Consider the following 25,154-nt stretch of genomic DNA (forward strand, 5'->3'; position numbering starts at 1 on the left):
CATTTTTTTAACTATCCAGTTCCTTCAAAGGAGAAAATCCAGTGCTGATCAAAAAAAACGTTTCTGGCTGCTTGGACATACTTTGTGCTATTTTGAGCTGTTCCTAGCTATGATCTAGGATCTTTCTGTGTCAATTGGCTGCTATAAACTGACTTGAATTCTGCCATTCTTCTTCAACAATGCACGTGCAGCTTCAATATGTCACACTTGTTTGCAAACACGGAAAAGGATCTATAGGTTTTGGGTAATAATGGATTTTAATACGGAGGACAAAAACAGAAAGAAAATACTGTGTATATAGAAAGCAGAGCCATATTTAGACTAGTTTTAATGACATTGATTGTTCCAAAGAAGAGTGCATTCAATATTCAATCTTTCAATCCAAGAGAATGCTGATCTTTTGCTTTTTGTTTTACTTATTTAGATTTATATTTTTTGCATTTTTTTCAGGGGATCTGTGTCTAAATTATTTTGGATTTGATCATTCATTCACAGCACTGAAGAGTTAATATTTTTAATTTATATTTTATGGTTTTGCATTTTCAGGGATCTTATGTTGTGGTTTGACTTTAAATTTATTAAGTGTGTAGAAAGGTAAAATTATTCTGTATTTTACAAATTTTGCGGGAGATCAGTGAATATTTTTAATATATTATATATTCAAGCAGCAGCATGAATCCCGTTTATAAGAGGAAGAGATTAATCATGTTTAAAAACGTATCCTTGTGTGTGCTAAAAACCTCATTAGTAAAGTATAAAGGCATGCTTGAAGTATATGTACAATTGCAAAGGCTGACAATAAACATTTCGTACTGCATAAGACACCGTCCCGCTAGAGCTGCAGCCTGTCTCGGCTTGGCGGGAGGCAGGTGAGGCCCTTGACTGGTTACCAATTAATTATACCTTTGCACACAATTCGCAATCAAAAATAGAGATTCCACAATGTTGCAGCTGTACTCTATTCTCAGCTCTAGACACACACGCACACAACTGCAGAGCCGAGGGTTGCATGGAGTGAGGTTGCTAAGCAACTAGCATCCTCTCTATCACCCTACATATGCAAGTGTGCTTGCACTCAAACCGCAAAGATTCACAATCATGCACACACATGCAAAGACACACCAAAGCTGCTGTGAACAGAATGATGGTAGCATGAGAGCGTTGGTATTTTTATTCCCAGATGATCAGCGAAAACAAACTGCTCCCTTTGAAACCCCTGTTTTGAGCAAATGCAGCTTCTTTAGTTGACTTCTGGACTCATACGCATACGAGCAGTCCTGCTAAGCTCAATAATTAAAAACCCAAGTCATGTCTACATCCCGTTCAACCATATAAGTCTATGGGTTAAAAATGCACTAATTGCTTGCTTTAAACGAACCGGCTTACACTGCTTAATAGGCATCTGTGAGAAAATCAAAGCAAACAGAGTCAGCACGCGCAATTAAAAAAGGCAAGGCAATTATAATCATAAATAATGACACAAGACCATTTTATTAGTATTCATGTTGCACACATACTTGTGGGTTTTAATCCATATTTATTTGATAATCAATTTCGACACTTATCAATTTGTATGGCTAACATTAACAGTTAGTACTTTTGGTTTTGCCATTGAGGGGGTTTGATTTGGTTTTATTCATGGGAGCATTTTTGTGTTTTTGTTTTTGTTCTTAACTTGATTTGAATTGTCTTTATTGTCATTGATATCAACATTGTGCAACAACATTAGACATGGCACTCCAGGGTACTCATGAAATAAAGACTTTAAGAGGAAAATAAGATGAACTGTTTTAATTACTGTTTTAGTGGTTGGCTGTGGTTAACAACTGCAATGCATCCCAAGGTGATATGTTTTTATTATTGAAGTTTTAAAGGGGGAGTGTGTATTATTTGACCCGTAGAGATGAAACAAAGAGCAGCTTTTTGCAATCCTTTGGAATCACAAGCTGTCTTGGTGAGACTACTATGCTCTTTATTTTTATGTGAGAAGTAAGTAAGCAGTTTTAATCACTACTGTATTATGTATTATTATGCCCACGCCTTATTGTTCATACAGTAAGAATCATTTTCGCTACAGCAGGGTTCTGGAACCTTTATGACCCATAAAAGCAAAAATATTTATAATATTTCTTTTTTTTTCAAAGAGCGAGCTACACCATATATTTTAGGACAAAATTCAACGGGGCTGCAAAACCCGCTCTTCAGACAAAAGCTAATTATTCAGACATTTCATTTAACTGTGTGATGTTTGATGATTAAATAAAATCTATAAAATAATAATAATGTCAGAGCCTGTGTTCAAAATAAATATACCACTTAAAATTTGTCTTCCTCCCACAGTTTTTGCCATTTTTGTCCCAAAGAATGTTTTTAAAGGCACGGCGGCGCAGTGGTTAGCGCGCGTGCGGCACAGTTCTGAGATCATAAGATCAAACCTTGCTGTGTGGAATTTGCATGTTACCCCCGTGCTTGCGTGGATTTCCTCCAGGCACTCCGGTTTCCTCCCACATTCCAAAAACATGCTTGTCAGGTTAATTGGCCAATTCAAATTGTCCCAAGGTGTGCATGAGCGAGTGAGCCCGTGTGCCCTGCGACTGGCTGGCAACCAGTTTAGGGTGTCCCCGCCCACTGCCCGAAGACAGATTGTTTGGACTCCAGCACCCCCGCGACCCTAATGAGGATAAGCGGTGCAGATAAGGGATGGATGGAAATAATGGTTTTAAAACTAGGCGCGAGCAAGTTATTTTGTAAAAATGTCACAAAATACTGCAAACAAGGATACGAACGTATTTACCTTTTGTGGAGACGGTGCTTGGCAAGGAGGATGAGTACGCACGCCCTGTGTATAAACTGATCTAGGTTTTTTGTTAGAGCTTCTGGGTGTTTAAATGTTGTTATGTGGCCTTTCATCATAAAGTGTATCAACAATAAAACAATAAAAAATAAAATGTTTAATGAGCTTCCATATAAAGAATATTTAGCGATTCACAACCAAAACGTGGTCTGTCGGTGTGTCACCCTGACTGTAAACTGTATTCAAAACTGTGTCTTAGTTATGAACTGGACCAAACCTAGCTGTCAGTATTGTCTTGACTTCATTTGTGCGAAAATCGGCTCCATATGTAACATTTTTAAGTAATAGCGCAAGTTCTATACATAGGTTCCTGACCCCTGACCTACATGATCATAAAGTATATTACATGCAAGCACTACTACGCACATTACTCATAGTCATTTTTTATTCATTTTTCATAATAAATTTATTTACAATAATTTACCTTATATACTGGACTGTCTCAGAAAATTAGAATATTGTGATAAAGTTCTTTATTTTCTGTAATGCAATTAAAAAAACAAAAATGTCATACATTCTGGATTCATTACACATCAACTGAACTATTTCAAGCCTTTTATTATTTGAATATTGCTGATTTTGGCTTACAGCTGAAAAAAACTCAAAAATCCTATCTCAAAATATTAGAATACTTCCTCAGACCAAGTAAAAAAATAATTTTATAACAGCAAAACTAAATCAAACATTTGAAAATGTCCATTGATGCACTCAGTACTTGGTTGGGAATCCTTTTGCACGGATTACTGCATCAATCCGGCGTGGCATGGAGGCAATCAGCCTGTGGCATTGCTGAGGTGTTATTGATGCCCAGGATGCTTCGATAGCGGCCTTCTGCTCATTTGCATTTGTAGGTCTGGTGTCTTTCATCTTCTTCTTAACTATACCCCACAAATTCTCGATGGGGTTCAGGTCAGGGGAATTAGCAGGCCAATCAAGGACAGTGATGCCATGGTTAGTGCACCAGTTACTGGTGGTTTTGGCACTGTGGGCAGGTGCCAGATCATGCTGGAAAATGAAATCCTCATCTCCATAGAGCTTTTCAGCAGATGGAAGCATGTAGTGCTCTAAAATCTCTTGGTACACAGTTGCATTTACTCTGGACTTGATGAAACACAGTGGACCAACACCAGCAGCTGACATGGCTCCCCAAACCATTGCTGACTGTGGGAACTTCACACTGGATTTCAAGCAACTTGGATTTTGCTCCTCTCCAGCCTTTCTCCAGACTCTGGCGCCTTGACTTCCAAATGAAATGCAAAACTTGCTTTCGTCTGAAAAGAGGACTTTGGACCACTCTGCAACTGTCCAGTGCTTCTTCTCCATAGCCCAAGTCAGACGCTTCTTCCGTTGTCTTGAGTTCAGAAGTGGCTTGACCATGGCAATACGGCTATTGTAGCCCATTTCCCGGACACGTCTGTGAACTGTGGCTTTTGATACCTGGACTCCAGCTTCAGCCCACTGTCTTTGAAGCTCCCCCAAATTCTGGAAGCGGCTCTTCTTCACAATTTTGTTAAGGCTGCGGTCATCTCTCTTGGTTGTGCAGCGTTTCCGGCCACATTTTTCCCTTCCAACAGACTTTTTGTGGATATGCTTTGAAACTGCACTCCGTGAACAGCCTGCTCTTTGAGAAATGTCTTTTTGTGTCTTACCCTCCTGATGGAGGGTATCAATGATGGTCCTCTGGACAGCAGACAGATCAGCAGTCTTCCCCATACTTGTGATTTAGTTTACTGAACCAAGCTGAGTGTTTTTAAGGCTCAGGAAACCCTCGCAAGGTGTTTCGAGTTAATTAGATGATTCAGGTGATTAGTTGAATAGCCTACTTGTATACTTTTTCATGATATTCTAATATTTTGAGATAGGATTTTTGAGTTTTCTTAAGCTGTAAGCCAAATTCAGCAATATTCAAATAATAAAAGGCTTGAAATAGTTCAGTTGATGTGTAATGAATCCAGAATGTATGACATTTTTGTTTTTTTAATTGCATTACAGAAAATAAAGAACTTTATCACAATATTCTAATTTTCTGAGACAGTCCAGTAGAGTACAGGAATCAAATACCCATGCTTTCAATATTTTACAAAAGCAAAGGATGTAATGTCATCACCACAAAGTTTATTTTTCAACAGAAATATGAAAGCCACAAATGTATTGTACAGTGTGATACTAAAAATGTCCTCAGTGATTTAGTTTCTAGTATAAATATTGTCACACAAAGGCAGCTGCACGTCAGTGCCGAGGTCCGGCTCATCTTTGAAGAGAAAGATGGCGCTGTACACCGAAAATAAACGGCGACCAGATTGTGAAGGTGCTATATCTGGGTCAAATCAGGAGGCTTCTTCAGCTACTGGTAACAATGGAAAACAGTGCTATATGTTTCCCATTGGGGAGCAAACCCCTACCAAATAAACAACCTGGAAAAGGATGGGCGCCGCCAGGCTCTTCTTGCCCAAGACTTACCACAGGAAATGGTATCTCTACAACCCTGGCGGTTAAGGGATCCTTGAGCCATGAGTGAGTGCTTGGAGACAGATATACATAATCTACGGACTCACTTCCTTTTTTGACATACTCAGATATTTTGGACGGTCAGATTAAATCATCTGTTGGACTGGGTCTGGCCTACAGGCTATATATTTGACATGACCGGCCTAGAGTATGCAGGCAGTTCGAGGAGGATGAATGAATTGATATATTTGACTGCCCTTGAAATTCATTTAAATTTGTTAAAACACCTCTGAGACATTATGCTTATGATCCATCCTCTGCAACAAGTTGCTCCTCAGCCTGTCCAGGAGCTCAGTGATGTCCTCGTCCCTGGAGATCACCCAGCACGCCATCTTATCTCATAAGGAACATGCCCCACCATTGTCAGGCATACGTACAAGCACACAAAACAAACTGCTGAAAATCATTTTGAGTTGATAAATTTTGTCCAAATGTACCAGTCTGCTGCAACATCTCCCCTCCCCATTTTTATTTATATGAAAACATGTGGTAATATTTTGTTGCTGATGCATTACCTAATACCGTAAAATCCGGACTGTAGAGCGCACCTGAATATAAGCCGCACCCACCACATTTTAAGTGGATAACCGCTTTTGTACTTACACAAGCCGCACCTGTATATAAGCCGCATGCGCCCACATTAAAACACGTAACACAATCACAAAATTAACCCTAAGCCTACTTTGAGTCCCGCGATTTTAACTGAGGGTGATTTTGTAGAGGTTTATTGTTCTATATTCTTTATCAATTATCCATTATCCGTTATCGGTCAAATCATAATACACTTCAAAGCCAAGAGGGCGAGACACTTGCTCCCAGCCAAGGTCCTAGCCACAGGGCCAAGCAGCGATCAGTGAGAATGCACCGTTCCCGGAGGTACTGCAATACCGGGCCGATGCGTAGAGTGGACAGAGCAAGCTCTTATTCCATCTCCCAATTGCAAACATCAACTGAACATAGTCCCTAAACAACAGCCAGAACATAAAGTACTCAGTTCTACAGCCACAGCCGGCTAAGCACAAAGTACTCAGTTCACCAACCACAGTACACAGTTTAAAAACCACAGCCGGCAAAATGAACGGAAAATTATACCGGTAGTTAGGATTGGATGCAGACCTGCAGAGTCCGGGTCCCGTTAAAAGTAATCCAAGGGAAAAAAGTGTATATTTCCAAAAGAAAGGATGGGAAAAATATATATCCACCTTTGTCTGCCGCGTCCACAAACACTCACCTTTACCGGTCCACACTTCCCGTCATCCCCCGTGTCTGTTACGCCCCTTCTTTTTAATTGGTCAGTGCAAGACTTATCAGAATAAGTGTCCAAAATAAATACAAATAAATACATGACAAAAACATACAGTTGCAAATAGATATTATACATGGTTACACATATTTACAAAGAAAGACGGTACTCCGAGAGAGTTTTCAAAGCTTTAATAATAATATTATAACTTTCATCCCAAACCGTGCCTGTGAAGGGTAGCAAAACGCTACTAATAAGACGCTCGCAATACGGCTAGAGTGTCTGTTAAAAAAAACATGCCGTACTTATAGAAATCACGATTTGGCCTACCTGGCAGGGGAGATACCATGATCATAATGAATATCGAGGCTTTAATGCTAGGACCGATGCTAGTTCCTTAGCTTGGCCTTTTGGGAACGGTGCTTTCGCACTGATTGCCATGATCTTTGATTTTTGTATTCCGGAGATGGAATAAGAGCTTGCTCTGTCCACTCCACGCATCGGCCCGGTATTGCAGTACCTCCGGGAATGGTGCATTCGCAATGATCGCAGCAAGGCTTTAGGGCTAGGACCTTAGCTTGGCCTTTTGGCTGAGAGTAAGTGTCCCGGCTCCTAGGCTTTGTAGCGTATTATGAACTGACCGATAACGGATAATGAATAATGAATAACGAAGATAGATAAATAACCCTTAAAAACCCCAAAACCCCCATCACGGTAAAACGTTCTCATCTTCCTCCCTATAACTGTCGTCATCAAAGTTGCCCTCCTTTAGTATGGGAAAGAAACTTTGTCATATAAACTTCGTCCCACGCTCCCTAATTCAAAAACACGCTAGCAACACGCTCGTTGTGTGCAGTAGCTCTGTTTCCTTCTTTATCGGACTGTCCGATTGCGTTTAGCTTGTAAGCTGGGTCATGTGCCTTGAACTCGAGCGCCGCTGGCGACTGTTAGAAAAATTACATAAATTGGCCGCATCACTGAATAAGCCGCAGGGGATCGTTTGGGAAAAAAGTAGCGGCTTATAGTCCGGAATTTACGGTATTTATCGGTAAAATTATTCAAGATATGTTTGTGAAACATTCTGATACTTTTGATGTAAATGTGACTTAAACCCATCTGGCTAGACAAAAATATAGCAAGGAAAACAAAGATCAGACTCATGCAAGCACTGGTTACTTCCATCTTCTTCTAAGCTAGCAAAGCATGGACTCTGGAAAGGAACAGAGCCAAACACCATCAGAGGGTACATTGGACCCTATGAAGAACTGTTATCAACTGTGCACAGATGAAAACTGCAGTACAATGGTCATGTCACAATAACATCAGGACCTGCCAAAATCACGTTCCAGGGCACAGTCCAAAAGGACAGAAACACAACTGGGTTGACAACATAAACAAATGGACTAGTGCCAACTTTGCCACAACCCAAAACCCGTCAGCAGTGAAGTAAGCTGTTCAGAGTTGTGTCGTCATAGGTGCCCCAACGACCTGGGCGGTTAGGGGATCCGTGATAATATGGTCGTGTGTCGTTTCCACATATGATAAGTGAACCAGTTTTTAAATCGCTATTTTCTTAACTGAGAAGTTGGCATTTAAAGGATCGATGACCCCTAAAGTTATCTTAGCATGGAAGCGACAGAGCCTGTGCAAAAGACTACACAGACTACTATTTAACGTACTTGCTGCATGTACACTTAAAATGTGAAAAACCCTGTCAAACTAAATGTACTGTTTGCAAAGTGTCACAACATGTTTCAGCGTACATTTGCTGCCAAACTATCCATCTTTCTGGTTCAATGGAAGTCAGAGTTGCACGCAGCTGAATCCATGTGCTATAAATACACATGTTGTAACCTTTTTAAAGCTCTCCACAAACATCTGTGGCAAAACCTCCAACAGGAGTGGTGGAGGGAAATGGAGCATGGGTATAATGTTCTCAGAATGCCTCTCTATTAAGCATCACTTGGTAAAAAATGTTTTCAGTTATAATGGTATCCACATTCTTACTATCAGATTCTCATGGGTCCATTTGAACCCAACTGATGTGTTAGGAATCATTAGATGACCAAACCCCCCAATTCCAAACCCCTAATGCCAAGCAGGGAGGCAATCGGTACCAGTGCTATAAGTCTTAAGTATGACCCGGCTGAGGCTCGAACCAGCAACCTCCCAGTCTCAGGGCAAGGCCACCAAGCTGGTTTTCAAAATGTGAGCATGGAAGAGAAAGCACGAAAGGACGGCCGCACTGGTTAGGATGATGGATAATCACATTTGCTCAGCTGCAGACAAACTCATACACACACACACTGTCATAACTGTGACTTCAGAAGCAGGTAAACAGGAAGTTGGCTGATTAAATTAGAGCGCGGAGACAGGAGCGCCTGATGGGCAAAGAGCAAAGGGCGGGCGGAAGGTGGCACAGGAAGAGCTCAAGCAAAGCAATGATTGTGCACAAATAGTAAATGGAAAACACAACCAAATAATCGATCTAGTGCCAACATACAGCTAATGAATTCTGAACACTTGACATATGGCTGTTGCCATTGCCATCCTTTAGTGGCATTAGCCTATTGGCAAGGCACTTTGAGAACATTAAAAATCGAATTTACTTACTTAAGCAACAACAGGGTTTGCACACCTTCTTCATGGAAAAAATAAAGCCCTTTTTACAGACTTTCAAAGCCAATTTTCCAGTTTCTCCAGTTCTATTAAAAGATAAAAATCCAGTGTGAATAGTATGATTTGCAAAACCAAAAAAATGTATGCGATTTTTAAGCTTGTGTGTGCATTTATCATGTGTTTTTTAGATTTTTAGTTGTACTTGTTTTTGAGACGAATATCTCACCTTACAGGTGTTGGTTATAGATTACACTGACATATCACTTACATTTCTAGTTGCAGGAAGTTCTTCCAATCAGAATTTATAACTGGGAAATGCTACCTTAACAATTTGCATGGCCAATAACAATTGTCCATGATTGATCCGTAATCCTTGCACTCATAAACATTTCATAGTGCTCTTTTTAGGTGTAATAATAATCGTCCATGATTGATCCGTAATCCTTGCACTCATAAACATTTCATAGTGCTCTTTTTAGGTGTAACATACACCTGTCCTCTTGGGCACAACCTGTAAATGGCGATGACGCTTCATAGGACAATGCCGTACAAAAACTAATGCCAGCCGCAGTTAATAATGAAGAAAGAGCAAATACAATAGCAAAGTTATCAGAGAGCAGTACCGACGTCATTTTTAAGCGGGCTTGTTGAAAAAAGTGGAAAAAAGTTTAAGCATTTACAAGCACTTTACTTTAAAATTAAAGCACTTTTCCAGCCTTGAAAACACATTAAAATTCAATTATTTTCAAGGATTTCTGGCACACATACGAACCCTTTAACAAACTCTTAAATGACCGACTAATTGGTATTGCTTTCATGTATCGGTGTCAATACTCCCTTTCTGTTGTGCTAGTCCTCGTGGATTTGAACCTCAATATGTTTGACCATTTTCAATTTTGATAAATAAAGTTTGACAACAGTCTCAAAAGGTTTGCGGCTTATGTATTGTGTTTTTTTAACAAATTAAGTGTGGTTCAATTCTATTTAAATATCCATCCATCCATTATCTGCACCGCTTATCTTCAGTAGGGTCGCGGGGGTGCTGGACCCCATCCCAGCTATCTTCGGCCAGTGGGCATGGGACACCCTGAACTGGTTGCCAGGCAGTTGCAGGGCACACAGAGACACACAACTCACTCGCTCAGTCAAACCTAAGGACAATTTGGACTGGCCAATGAACCTGACATGCATGTTTTTGGAGTGTGGGAGGAAACTGGAAGAACATGCAAACTCCATATAGGAGGTTCGATCTCATGACCTCAGAACTGTGCCGCACACACGCTAACCACTGTGCCGCCGTGCTGCTTCTATTTAAATATGGATCGCAAATTGCTACTCTTATAGATATACAAAGGAGAACAAAAGCACTTCATCCACAGAGGCTACAAAAGCCATATCGTGGTGGAAAATATTTGATTTATGTCCTGTTTATCATCAGCTTTAAGGCCAGCTGAAAAAGTTAGTAGCGCTCATGCACTTTATAGTTACCTAGCAACACCTTTCTCTCCCGCTGTCAAGGTTATCTTGCTGCAGTCCGACGTTTGTCAAAGCAACAATACACATGTGCAGCTAAAGACGCGGGTTTGGTGTCATGCACTGCATGTCCATGCACCTACTGTGTTATTCGCCATTAAATGTCACTTCTCATGTCCCTTTTATACTTCAGTAGAAAAGTCTTGTTTTGTGGTTCAAAAAAATTGCAAAAACTTTCATCAAGGATGATGCTGCAAGAGATGTGAATATGATTTTTATTACATGATATCACTGCAAATAGCTGCTCATAGAATACAGTACTTAAAAAGAAAAATAATGAAAGGTAAGATTAATAAAATAAATATTAAATATGTATGTACTTATGTTCTTTTATTTTGATGAATGTTTGATTATTTACTCAATATCCTTCATACAAACATGTCAATTTGTAAATATTCCCCTTTTTTTAAAATTGTGAAAACCATATAACAAAAAAAATAAGATTTTTAAAAACTATATTTGTTAGACTGATCTCTTGTTACCCGTTTCGGCTCTAATCCAGATCGTCTAAGAGATATTGTCAGATACACTAGCAAATGTTATCCTAGTATAAGCAACACTAAAATTACTGCTAAAGGGGGAAAAGCAAATAAATATGCAGAAATAATTGTTTGTGTTATTTATAAGGTGAATAGAATAAATGTGTTGACACAATATATCTTTTACAATACATAGTCTGTCTTGCCATGAGTAAACAAGTGCCATGTTGGGTTTGTATGGTTTATTATCAATTAATAAGGGGAATTGAAATTTAATAACACAATAGACCAAGGTTTACAGGTATGTTTACAGTCGTGTACCTGCATTATAATACTAATAATACTGTGGTAGTATCCGTTATGTTATATTACAGTATCACCAGTGTACACACTGTATATGGTGAATGAACTATGGAAAATCAAAATGGATTCAGTACAAAGTAAGATCAACCGCTGTAGGTTTTCAAAGGCCGATACAGATTATTAGTATGAAGAGGAGGCAGATAACTGATATTTGGACACGATATTCATTTGCTGTAAAAGCTTCAAAATTGGCATAAGATGTATTAAACAGTGCAAAAGATAAAACTTTAATAGCTCTCTGAAATATTTTACAGTAAATAAATTAGAAATTTAATAAATTTAACATGGTTAATATTTCACTTAAAACAAAAACTAACACAGCAGGAAATCAAATTAGGTTTAGCAGCAACTTGTATAAAGATACATAAAAACTGAAATAGCTCCCTGATGATTTTTTCTTTTACAATAAATAAATAAAAATGCCAATACAACCAACATGACTTTAATTTAAGTTAGCTACACTTTTTACGCTATATTTTGATCACACACACCCTTTTCTGCCACAAACTTTTTATCATTATTATTAAGCAGACTTGATTCACAGGCATGTCGGGAGTTAGCAGCGCTGCCGGTGTTTACTCTGCTCAAACGTTATTCTTCCTCTTTAAGTGACTCCGCCCCCGGTCGCATATTCAATCAGAAGGCGAGTCCGAGACAGAAAGCGAGAGAGGGAGGCTCCTTGCACATTTGCTCTCTGCACTATTGTACTTACAGCGTTATTGTTACAGTGTTAATGTTACTGTTTACCTGACTTGTTAACCTGACTGCCCATTTTGCACATCTGGTTAGCTACTCCTCTTGCACTATCGGCACTATGGTAAAATACTATACGTAGCCATAATACAATACAACTTTTACTTATATCTGTACATTCAAGGAAACTGTGCGGGTCAGATGTATCGACATTTCGTTCTGTATACACGTGTACTAGAATGACAATAAAGTAGATCTGATCTGATCTGATCTGCATCTGTGCCTGAATAAACCAGTTTTAAATTGCCCCTTCAAATAAATAAAACTGGCGTCAAATTCCCCAATATCGGTGCTTATAATCATTCGACCCCTAGTACAAAGAGACATTCTGACGACACTTGGAGACAGCCGGCTGTAGGAAATCAAAGGGGGACTTCCAGGAGACTATCACACATCATGAGGAAGATCACATGACTCAGTGATCAATAAAGGCCATGTGTGCAGTCCATTATGCTTCTCAGTCCCTTTTCTTCATTCCATCTTTTGGCCTTTGTATAGTATACATAGTAAATATCTTTACTAAAATATTCTACTTTTAACTTTCAAAAAGACACACCCCAACTTTAAAAAAAACACCACAGGTATCCATTTTTAGCTTTCGTTGTTACTCATTTTTTTTTTATTATAATTTTATTATATATTAAGTGTGGAGTAAACTAGAAAATCACCATTAGCACACTTGATTGTACTAACTTTAATAGCAAAATATTATGTTTTGGTCAATTAAATGTATGTTTTATTATCTCATTTTCCTTTAATCATTTAATTTAGTTTGAAGTTCCTGTGGTGTGTCTTGGGCAAGCACACCCTGGCGGCGCCCATCTCTCTCCAAGCCATTTTTGGGGGGAGAGGTTTGCTCCCCCACATAAAACAGATCGTATTGGTTTCCATGTTTACTCGTAACATTCTCATACAGCACATTCATCATCTAGTTCAAGGGTGTCAAACTGAATTATACAGAGGGCCAGAACTCAAACCACACCTTTGGTCGCGGGCCAAACAGGATAAATATTCATTGAATACACTTTCCTTTTTTTTAAATAAATAAATGTGAATTTAAAACAGTCAGGAATATCATTCCAGAATTAACAAACTTAAACATTAAAAGAATTAAAAATTGTTGAGCTCCATAAAAATATCTCCTGTCAAAACTATAAAAATAAAAATATGAAAAAAACGGAAAATATAAATAAAATTTGTGCTTTTCACTTTGGGAATTTGCTTTAGTGAAAAACATCTTCATATTCTTCTTTAACTCTTCAACGTTCTGTATCTTTTCTCTGGATTGAAGGTTTTTCAGCTTACTCTGAAGTTTTGTCTTGTAGTGCCGTTTTACACATAAATTCCTTAATTACGGCCACAAAATCTCCACAAATAAGACACACGGGTTTACCGGCAATGTTAGTTAACATAATTTTCTCGGCCATTGTGGTTTTTAGTATCCGAGTATAATTTGAAAGTTATCAGGGTTTCATAGACCCGGGCCATTATAGTAGATGTGTATAAAAGGATTTCACGGGCCGGATATAATTGTATGCCGGGCCGGATGTGGCCCGCGGGCCGTGAGTTTGACACATGTGATCTAGTTGTTGTAATCTTTGTGGTGTTACGTCCTTTTCTTTTGTGACATATTACCTCAAAGGCTCTTTATCAGGTAAAGTTGCTCTACTTTAAATATGTAATTAAATAAATAAAAATATAAAAAAACTAAATAAACAAAGGGCTGAGTGACTTTTCCAATTATTTATTCCAATAAAATAAAATATATGCATAATATTAAACTAAACTTATTAATATACTGCTTTCAAAATCACAATAAGAGGGCTTAAAGTAGTTGGGTCACCCTATTTGAGTCAACAAGGTTTTGCTTATTCATTTTTCTGGGTTGGAATTGACGTAGTGACATATAAAGATTAGATAAGATGCTGTCTTGCTTTTTCTTTTTGCTTTTGAATCAACCAAAACTCAAATAGATGGAATTCCATTTACTGTGAATGACTACAGAATATTGCTGAATGAGATACTATAGAGTGACACATCACCTCATCTTTACTGTCTGTTCAGCTTAATATCATCCAGAACTGTAGCGCCGGCAGTGACATTCCCTTAAAATGACAAAAGAGGGTTCAAATGGGCCCTTTGGGTTAACCCTGAGAAGTCAAAACGTTTGAGGATAGCTGAGACAGGACTCTTATGCCATGCAAAGATGAGATAAGGCAACTAAATATGTAACCTGTGACTAGTGCTAGTAAAGTCTAATTAAAGATCTAAAAGTAACAACCTTGCTGTAATGGCATATATGGTGTAATGGCTTTTGTTGACATACAGCTCACAAAATTTACAATTTAGCTTTTAAATTATTCAGTGCCAGTCATTTCTCTCAAATGGGAAGAGCAGATGCCAACCAAATTATGCTATTTTGATTCATGTTTGAAGCACTAAAGAAAATGTAGTTCTATAGCTATACAGGCCTACGACTAATTAAAAGCAAGCGTCAACCCTCATTTATAATTGAAAATAAGTATTTTACTATTGTTTAGTAAACAACAGTTTAACATTGCTAAGTTTATTGAAAAAACTTCTAAAAAATAAAGCTCTTTGTGAAAGGATGTATTTCAGGCAGAGCTTCCACTTTGGTGCTTTTTTAGATACAGTGGAACATCGGTTTTCGAACGCCTCTCAGATTGAACAAATCGGTTCTCGACCAAAGATTTCGAGAAATTCTTGCTTCGCTTTTCGTTCAAAAAATCGGAGTTCGAACGCCGGTACGCTAAGGGCGATGCTGAGCGGCGTACGGGTGTAGATTGCCCCCACCCCTCGTGAAGAACTGTTATGACGTGCGCGTGCACTTCTTTTTGCTTTCGCTTTAAATATCGGTGAACGGAGTGTTTTAGCCCCTAATTATGCCTCTCAAGAAGGTCGGTGCAAGCAGCAAAGTTGCTACAGGTGAAAAAAGAAGGCTAGTGCGTACAACTATTGCATTTAAGAAAGAAATAATAGCAAAATTTGAAGAAGGTGTGCGAGTTTCCGATCTTGCTATACATACAGCATGGCTTCTGCTGAGCACCACAAAGGTAAGAAATCCTATTCATAATTCTTTTCTTTATCCTTTAACCGCTCACCACTTTTAGTTGAGACCCGGGTGCTAAATGACATGTAAACGACCTGATTTCTTTAGTTGTACACGTTCATGTTAGCGTGATCCTTCGTACGGAAGATTACGCTAACGCGAACGTACGATTAGCCTGGGTTAGCTTCATGTTTACGTTCATTGTAAGCGTTCAGGGTGTTGGAACGGATTAAAATGATTTTACATTACTTTTAATGGCAAAAACGATTTTCGGTGATCGACCAAATCGGTTTTCGGACAGGGTTCTGGAACAGATTATGGTCAAGAACCGAGGTTCCAATGTATATGTTTTTGATACCTACAATATACAAAACATGTTTTCCATAAAGACATAGGCACTTTGCTTGCAAAATAAAATGTTATTGCAAGAACACTGAACTTGCATGAACGATGCATTAACTTTGCAAGAACTTTTCAGCACCCGATGTTTCCGGTGACGTGATTCGGGTCAAGTCATGTTTATTTGTATAGCCCTTAATCACAAAGAGTCTCAAAGGGCTGCACAGACCGATCACACTATTTTGGTCACCATCGCTATCACGTCCCTTTGGACGTGCAGACAAAGTTATCATTCTCCCTCTTGAAGATTTTTTTTTGGAAGGAAAAAAATCTCAGTTGAAGGGTTATACAAATAAGATAAAAAATATTTTTATGTTTTAGTTCTCAGGGACAATGCATCTGAAAATGTATTTATATGGTATCGCACTGAATTATTTAAAAGTAATCTGACTCGCTTATGTCATATTTAAGGTTCAGTAAATATATACAACCACAGCCAACTAAATCCATCAGTGTTCTGTACAGCTAAGCAGATGATGGCCTTGAGAGGAGCTCATTATGCCAGATTATGCTTTATTTTGCAGTGAGGACAGGACTCCATAAGGTGAGATCTCCATCATCATGGAAAACATAAAGATGCAAGAGGCTGTGTTATTGTTAATTTAAAAATGAGCACAAGATTTTTTTTAATCCCAAACACACTTGCTGTGTTTTGAATCACCAACCTGACTTTACTGTGAAAGGTCGTCTTCCTCTGTGGTTGTCAACCTATTGTTTTTGTTTATATACCCCGCCAAAGCTATTTTGTTTTGAGATATTACAAAAATAAAATACAGAATTTCAGAAAAGTATTTATATAAATGCATTACACCTTGTACCTTACTTTGTATTGTAGACCTGCTTAAAGTTTTTGAAAATCGATAGATCCGATCTCCTAACTCCCCAAAACAGAAAGAAAAATAAAACAAAACACTTTTACACAGCAAAGAGTACAGGTACAAAAATTTGTAAAAAAAAAAATAAAAATCGAGTACAAAAAAAACACATATTACGTTAAATATTTTTTGTTCTGTTTGCAGTTACTTTTGCTCATTTAAAGTGCTTTTCTTGTTTATTAATTTACTTAGGAATGCTTTTTAAAAAGATACTTAAAATAGAAATAAAATTCAATATTCTATTCAATAGTTGCTCATTTTAATTCTCATTTTGGCGTACCTTAAAAACTAAAAGTATAGATGAATTTTTTTCCCCATTGTACACATACAGCCCTTAAAGTTGATGTCAGGAATCTGAAACTGAGTTACTCTCTGCTGCCATCTACTGGTTTAAATTCATGATTTCAAGCAGTTCATTCACCAAGTACATGCTTATCTTAGTTGGGCTCGAATAAACACTACTTTTGTTTCCATCTTTTTGGGGTTTATTTGGCATGTGGACTGTATTTGAAGCAGATAGTCGCCTTTTCTCCCCCGTGTTTATGCTACACTAACAAAGAACAAAGAAAACAAGCATGAAAATTATATGAAAATTGCAGTTCTAAAAAAAGAAATAATGAGTATACATTTTAAAATAGCATCCTGGAATTTTCATTTTATGTACAGCTCTAACAGAGTCTACTTGTGACCTTAAAGGATAACTGTATAATATTTGACCACTACATGTCAATGCACTGAGTGGAGCAACCAAAAAAAAACAAAAACTACAAAGCACCAGAAAAAAATACCTACTACGGAGCTTTAAAGTGACCAACTACCACATTTTTACTTTTAATGTTTTACCACCTGCGATTGACTGGCAACCAGTTCAGGGTGTCCCCTGCCCACTGCCCGATGATTGCTGGGATGGGCTCCAGCATCCCCACGACCCTACTGAGGATAAGCGGTGCAGCGAATGACATGACAAATGACATGTTTTACCACAGTATTTTTTAGGATTTGAGTGCCTGAAAGTTGTGATGCAACATACTGTTTACTCTTACTTGAAGGAATCAATCATCTGCTTTAAATCCGGAAAATAAATATTTACTCAATTACATTCCAAGGTCACATAGAAGTCAAGTCACATGTATTTGAGAGTCTCAAAGAGCTGCACAATCATGGAAGAAGCTCAGAACTAATCCATCCATCCATCCATTATCTGCACCGCTTATCCTCAGTAGGGTCGTGGGGGTGCTGGAGCCCATCCCAGGTATCTTCGGGCAGTGGGCAGGGGACACCCTGAACCGGTTGACAGCCAGTCGCAGGGCAGACAGAGACAGACAACTCACTCGCTCATTTACACCTAGGGACAATTTGGGTCAGCAAATTAACCTGACATGCATGTTTTTGGAATGTAGGAAGAAACTGGAGTGCCTGGAGGAAAGCCACACAAGCATGGGGAGAACATGCAAACGCCACACAGGAAGGTTTGATCCCATGACCTCAGAAATGTGCCGCGGACGCGCTAACCACTTAGCCGCCGTGCCGCCCTGAGGGTCATGTTATGTAAAATAAATACGCATTTCTCCGCCGACAAATATTTTTTAAAAATGTCCATTAAATTGTTAATGTACTTGTGCTCAGTATTCAAACCCATGTTGTTTTTTTTTAATGAATGAAGTTTATCTTTACCACCAAATGATACAAAATGTTCATTTAAAGGTGATAGATAAAATGACAGTTATGAATTATTGTTAATTTTTAACATGCCTATGTTGTGCTGAACGTGATAATAGACTCCAGAGTCCAGGCCTCAAGGGAACCCTGTGATTGCTGCTTAAAACTAGTTCATCACACAAACACACAAGATGCATGCACACACATGCATGTTGGTTGGCCACAATTTTAAGCAATGTTTCCAAGCACGGGCTGAGATGTGCACAATTATCAATGTAGGCGTATGACTGGTTAGTCATTCAAATTTGTCAAAACAAGAAACGTAAATTAATGGCGGCACAATGTGTCATACACTCGGATGATATTTTAGTCACGGGGTGTTAGTATAGCTTCTGGTATTACAGAACGCGTTGGAAGTGGAGGACAAGGACAGGAACGTGGGGGGCATAAAATGCTAAAATAGAATCTGGGGTTTGTACTAGGGGTGGGACGATATGCTTTGGTCACGATCGATTGTATCACGATATGAAGGTGCCAATTTGATTTATATCAGGATTCTTTACAGGTATTGCGATTTGATGTAATTGATGACTGTGATATAATTTAGAGGAAAAGAAAACGTCATTGACGGTATAATATAACAAGGCTCCAAATTGTAGACCATATTCCGAAATCCGACATTTTACACCACACAGTATGGACGAAGGTCTTGGCACATAAAATGTGCAACGACAATGTAATTTATTTTCCCTGTCCGACTTATTCGGACGTTTTCCCAGTGATCCATTTAGATTTTAAGGACTTTTAAGGCGAATTTATCAATTTCTCCAGCACCATTACAAAAGGAAATCTGGTGTAAATCATGCATTTTGCAGAGTCACAAATATATATGCGATTTACATGTGTGATTTTAAATATTGCGAGAGCATTTATCAAGACATATGATTTTTCAATCTTGAGTAAAACCGTGACTATATTTGAACAATACAGGTAAATATTTTCAGGCTAAATCTCTCCCCATATGGGCTTTGGCTAAAAATTATAATATGTAGCTTACATTTTCAATTACAGGAAGAAGAAGAAGAAGAAGAAGAATTTACTTTTATTGCCATTCTTGTGCCCATGCACACAGAACGAAATGTTGATGCATCTGTAGCAGCAGACGAACAGGGCGCCGCCATTTTAGACCCAACTGCTGTGTTGGGAGTCATTAGGTGACCAAACCCCCCAATTCCAACCCTTAATGCCGAGCGCCAAGCAGGGAGGCAATGAGTACCAATTGTACCGATGTTGTAAGTCTTCCTATTACAATTTACTTACAATTTACCACTGGAATAACTTTCATTTATTCATACTTTCATTTTTTTTACATGGCTCATAATAAATGTCAAAAAGTGATACATGATCCTTGTACTCAAACACATTTTGTAGTGCCATATTTAAGTGTAGCATGCACTTGTCCTCTCAGGAACGACCGGAAGGGGGAGAGGACACTTTGTAGGAAAATACTATGTAAACTAATGCCGTTAATCACAATGGAAGATTTAATGCTATGGCAAAACCCAACCCTCAGAGGAAAATTAAAATTAAAATTCAACAATTTTCAAGGATTTCAAGCACCTGTCTTCAGGTAAATGTTATCCTATTTGATGGAAAAATATAAATATAAATTCCAAAACAAGTTGAAAGATGGCCCAAAACATGCAGCTTAATAGGTAAGTGTTGCAACAAATTTATACTGCTAACATCTTGCAAAAATCTAATGAGGGCAAATAAGAAGGGGGATGCCTAAAATGTCAGATCATTAGTGAAGAGAGAAAACAACAGAGGTCATTAAGCAACAACAACACATGGGCTGAGATCAGACAGTTTGGGAAAAAAAGTGGGATAGAAGTGACAAGTTCATCATAATGCCGTCAGCGATTTTAGCCAGGAATAGGTCAGCTTTGGGTTAGAACCACACACTGCGGGACATAAAACCACAGCAAACAAGCAGCCCTTATCCTTTCCTGAGCCATCCCGTTCTCTCATCATAGGTGTACACAAGTGAAGCACTGCTAAGGCTTCCTGCATGTACACAGTGATGTAGGGAAAAAAGATGTAAGAAAGAAAACTTCAGATTTTAAAAAATACATTTATTTTAACATACATATTATAGCTATAGAACAGCTTTTTTTCTGTCTCAATCTGATGCTGAGATTATCACAAGTCTCCATTGCTGTAATGTATTTCTCCCTAGTCTCCCACTGTCTGGCATTAAAAAATTGCAGCTGGTGCAAAATGCTAAAGCATTTGTATGTTCCAATCAGTAAGCACTTTTCGAGTATTATAACACGATAAATATTTAAAGATGCCTTACACCAAAAGAGCCAGGGTTGAATAAAAGTAATAGTGTGCTTGAAAATGGTGTGAATCTCTTTTGAAGTAAGATTTCTGCAGCTAAACGGTTGACTTACAGTGTTAAAATGGTCTGGTAAGACTTTGAAGCCATCTCGAATTTTTTGTAAAACTTAAGGGGTCCATTCCCTCAAGCTTGAAAGGTGAAACTCAGCATACACATTGACACCAATTAGGATGTGGGTATTTGGAGCTGTTCAGGTACTCAGTAGCTCCTTAATAGATCTCGTGGATTATCTCTGCACTATCAAGCAGCTGAAAAAGTCAACTGCTGTCCACATCATATATAATAAGGTGCTTTACTGCCATGCAAAAATAGAATAGAATGTTCTCTATTAGTATTGATAACAATCTGAACATTGCAACAAGATTAGACATGACACTCCAGAATAAATAATGACTTAATTAGTAAAACAAGATTCAAAAAAATAATTAAAATATAATTTCCTTCAGTTAGAACTGGCAATATATTCTAAGGTGCATTGTTACCTCTACAAAATAGTTGAATTAATTCCAGGATAAGTCTCATAGCTCGAATTGCTCGTGTAATGAGCATATTTTCCCAAAATGAAATAATTAAAAACTAATTGTTCTTTTCCTGACTTCCCAAATAGATCAAAGTGAAGCCTAAATAGCTCTAAAAAAAACATCCTACTGATCACTAAAAACACATTCAACTACTATTTAAACATTAAAAAAACATAATAAGGTAAATGAGACAATATTAACTAAATAAAACGCAAGTTTGTTGTGAGGTGCCGTAACAGGAGCGGGAGTGGGGGTGTGGGGTGTGTGATGTTAGGAGGAGTGACCGTGCAATACTTAAGATGATATGTTGGTAGTAAACGCAGAGTTCCTATTGCTGAAGGCAAGGTAAATTCAAGACTATCAAAGACTTTTTAATGCCTTTTGAAATTTAAGACCAAGTCGATCCAAAACTCACATTTGACACAAACAAAACAAAAACTAATATTTCTTGCAAACAAAACAGTGTGACTTGTACCTGGCACGGATTTGAGCTATGGCGAAGAAGGTTCTTTGACGGCAACTTCTGATTAAATTTACACTTCTTCATGGTCCAAAGTAAACTTGTCCAAAGTTGCTATGTGTATTGGAGCTATACCTAAGACAGGTGTATGCTCTGAAAGGCTTGACTGAAACCACATCACCGTTTTGTAAGTTACGTTATTGTTAATGTAACTTAAATGTGTTCACATTTTTAGGTCTTTTGAAAAGTGCATTTAAGACATTTTAATACCAATGAATCCCTTATTTTTAGAATAATGCCTTCTGAGACTTTTCAAGGATCCATGGTAACCCTGTAGCGTACACTTATAATAAAAGTTACTGTAACTTTAAATGAGCATAAACATACAAGATTTTTTTCAAGCACATTTTTTTGTTTTTCTTTGGCCTGTTTCAGTTTTCATTCATCACTTAATGTTCCCCTTTTAGGGTGGACTTGCAACGTTATCATTTTTGGCAGGTCTATTGGGGGGGAAAAAGAACACATCGAAGGAGATTTGTTTCTGCCTCCCCTTCAAAATGTTATGGAAAAGCATAAGGCAGGCGTCATTAAAGAGCCGTCTGACTACCAGTTGCCACTTTCTCTGGATGTTTTTCTTTCACCAAAAGAGGCAACTTCTTCCCACTTAGCCAATACCTCTCTAATCTCCTTAGTAGACGCCAGATTCTCTGGTTCATCCTCCTCTTTGCTATTTTTATTCATATTTTTGCAACAGGAGTATAACCTCCCTGAGAAATTGTTGCAGCGGTGCGCAGCGTAAATTCTTCTGCTACTTTGTGATCAGCACTTGCTATGTCCTGATTGTACTAGTTGCCCTGGTCGATCACACAAACACCTGCTTTATTTCAATTGGCATCATTCCTTCCTCTAACAACTTGCTAAAAGTCACAAAAAGGACATGCGGAATACAGGTACACCACAAGTATACGCAGAGGCGCAGAATAAGGTGCTTGATGGCGAGAGGCGCATGCGCAAACTGAACCGAGCTGATGGAGATGAGGCGTCAAGGGTGTTGAGCGGTTTCTAGTGTAAGCCTCTGGGACTGCTCATAAACTGAATATTCCTTCACAAAGCGAGCAAGATTTATTTTTCTTTGAAAAACTATAGTGTGGAAATTCTCTTGTGTAGAGGTGCTCACATGAAGTGATACCACTGTATTTTGAAAAAGAGTTACTACATCCCACTCATAACCAGTTGCCACAATTTGGTCCAAATCCCGCTGTAGGGGGGCAGTTTTGAGACTGTCTCATGCAAATACAGAGTTAAGAACCTCTGTTACCATGGGGAAGGACCTACAGAGCGAATCTGCTCAGCTTTGCAAAAATCAGTTACGGTTAGAATAGGAAAATCAATGTTAAGGGATTTAATGACCGGTTTGTAACATCAGTTGTCAATGTTGAATGACTACAACAGAAATAGGTAGATAAAATATTTACTTGGGTGCTGTTTTTCAGACTGAATGTGTGGGAAGGAGCACCACAGGAGCCCTAATTAATAGCCTTCCTGCATTCCAGCTTTCTTAAAATTGATTTTTCATAATAAGACCATTAAAATGTTCTGCTTGAGGCTCATTATTTGCAGCAACGAATTAGTTAGTGATATTTAGTGGTAAACTAAATTTTGGAATTTCATCAACATAATATCAATATTAATAATGTGCAAAAAAATCTGCCTGCAGGTGGCCATCCCTAACTGAGCCTCATTATCCAGGCTCCTGAAGCTTGTTATTGTAACTATTGCTTCTCTGACTATTTTAAATTACAGCCTACAAGCTGCCACTTTTTTGCTACAGTTTAAACAGCGCGGCTTTAAATAAGGTGTGTCTTTTTCCTTTTTTTTTGTGGCGGCACTGATGAAAACAGCAGGATGCTCTTTTTACAACGCATGCGGTCTAAAAACAAAACACTGCAGTGACGTCTGAATTAGAGGTCGAACGATTATCGAGCAGGCCAATTATCTGCACCAATATTTGGCAATTTGACGTATTTCGGTATCAGCATATTATGAAGTTGATTAAACCGAATTTAAGCACACCACCAAGCAACCGTCCTCTCCTGCCTTCTGTCTCTGATGCCACTCACCCCGTGCCTTCTGATTGGTTAAGCAACATGGGGAGGAACCTCAGAAGCAGGAAGTCCGCAATCTGCACTTTTCTCAGACACAGACTGGAGGGAAAGTTAGGGCTGTTGCGAATTAGTTATTCACTGATTGCTGTAACCAGGACACCATTGTGACTGAGACCCTGGCTTTATTGGATGTCCCCGTGTACACTTATTAGTCATGTGAAAGTGAAAAATTAGACTCGTTAATTTTGTTGAAATTCTCATTTATCTACTGTAAAAGTTTTCATTGCGCTATTAATGTTTTATTTGCATTTATAACAAATATTATTTGTTTTTGCTTTATTAAAATGTCCTTACGCCAATTTTTCAGCTTTTACAGCAAATGTATATTGGGTATAAATATTGGTTATTGGCCTCCTCTTAATGCTAATACAGTAAAAACACGTATCGGACGATCCTTAGTCTGAATACATTTGTGACGGCCTTCTAGAAAAGAAATAAGTTGATGTTTTTGCCAACATTATTAGTATCATACATATGACAGGAGCAAAGAGTAGGTTACAGACTGTGACATTTCACCTTTTCACCCAAAAATCAATCATCAACGTATACATCTGAAATGAGCAGCAGTGGAATTTATCTATCAAAAACACCTGACTTCTCCTTCCGTATTATCGGCGTCAATGTCAGGTCACTGAAATTTCCTTTATACTTAAACCATAAGTTAATGCAATTTGGTCTGGTAATCACCAATGAAAACAACATGGGAAGACGAATCGGGGACTATTTTCAGTATGGTTGCCCTGAAATGTGTTAATCTTTAAAATCACCAACTTGAATTATCACATTATTCAAAAATATGTAACATAAACAACTTAAAGCTGAACTAAAAATGAGCAGGGGCACGTTCTGCATCCAAAGGCGTCAACGCCAAATTCCCCTTACAATGTAGTCAGGTTTTGACGTGTATACATTCATTTCTATGGCTGTTTGAACGTACGGCTTGAAAATCGGTGCGACCCGTACAACGACAAAAGTTTCGTTCTTAAATTTGAGCATGCGGCTTTAAATCAAGTGATTCTGTAACTGGAATTCACAGTAGTCTCAGATTTGGCTATTTTTTACGAATAGTTCTTCTATCGCATTCCAATGTGTTCTTGCTTATCACTTTTGCTTTATTGCTGCGGGATACACGGTTCCAGATATTACTTCCTGACATTGATACAACCCCTTTTTCCCTATGTTTTTTGAGTAGAGAAACTGGTTAATCCAGGCTTTTCCCAGCATGATAACAAGGAATGGCTAGATTAAT

At 38.3% G+C, this 25,154-nt stretch overlaps 1 protein-coding gene, 1 non-coding gene and 1 pseudogene across 7 annotated transcripts in view; 1 reads left to right on the top strand and 2 right to left on the bottom strand.

The window, feature by feature from the left end:
* caskin1 (CASK interacting protein 1) overlaps window positions 1-25,154 on the bottom strand; it is a 124,308-nt gene that overhangs the window by 73,810 nt on the left and 25,344 nt on the right. The gene's annotated exons all lie outside the window — the stretch shown is intronic.
* On the bottom strand, window positions 6,217-6,340 carry LOC148375065 (U2 spliceosomal RNA; annotated as a pseudogene).
* LOC148375066 (U2 spliceosomal RNA) lies at window positions 6,966-7,147 on the top strand. The gene has a single exon (XR_015848386.1). It is a non-coding gene; the product is annotated as a U2 spliceosomal RNA (small nuclear RNA).

The sequence above is a fragment of the Urocampus carinirostris genome, chromosome 1 (genome assembly GCF_059441175.1).
Source record: "Urocampus carinirostris isolate Australia breed hairy pipefish chromosome 1, RoL_Ucar_1.0, whole genome shotgun sequence".
In the NCBI taxonomy this organism is placed as follows: domain Eukaryota; kingdom Metazoa; phylum Chordata; class Actinopteri; order Syngnathiformes; family Syngnathidae; genus Urocampus; species Urocampus carinirostris.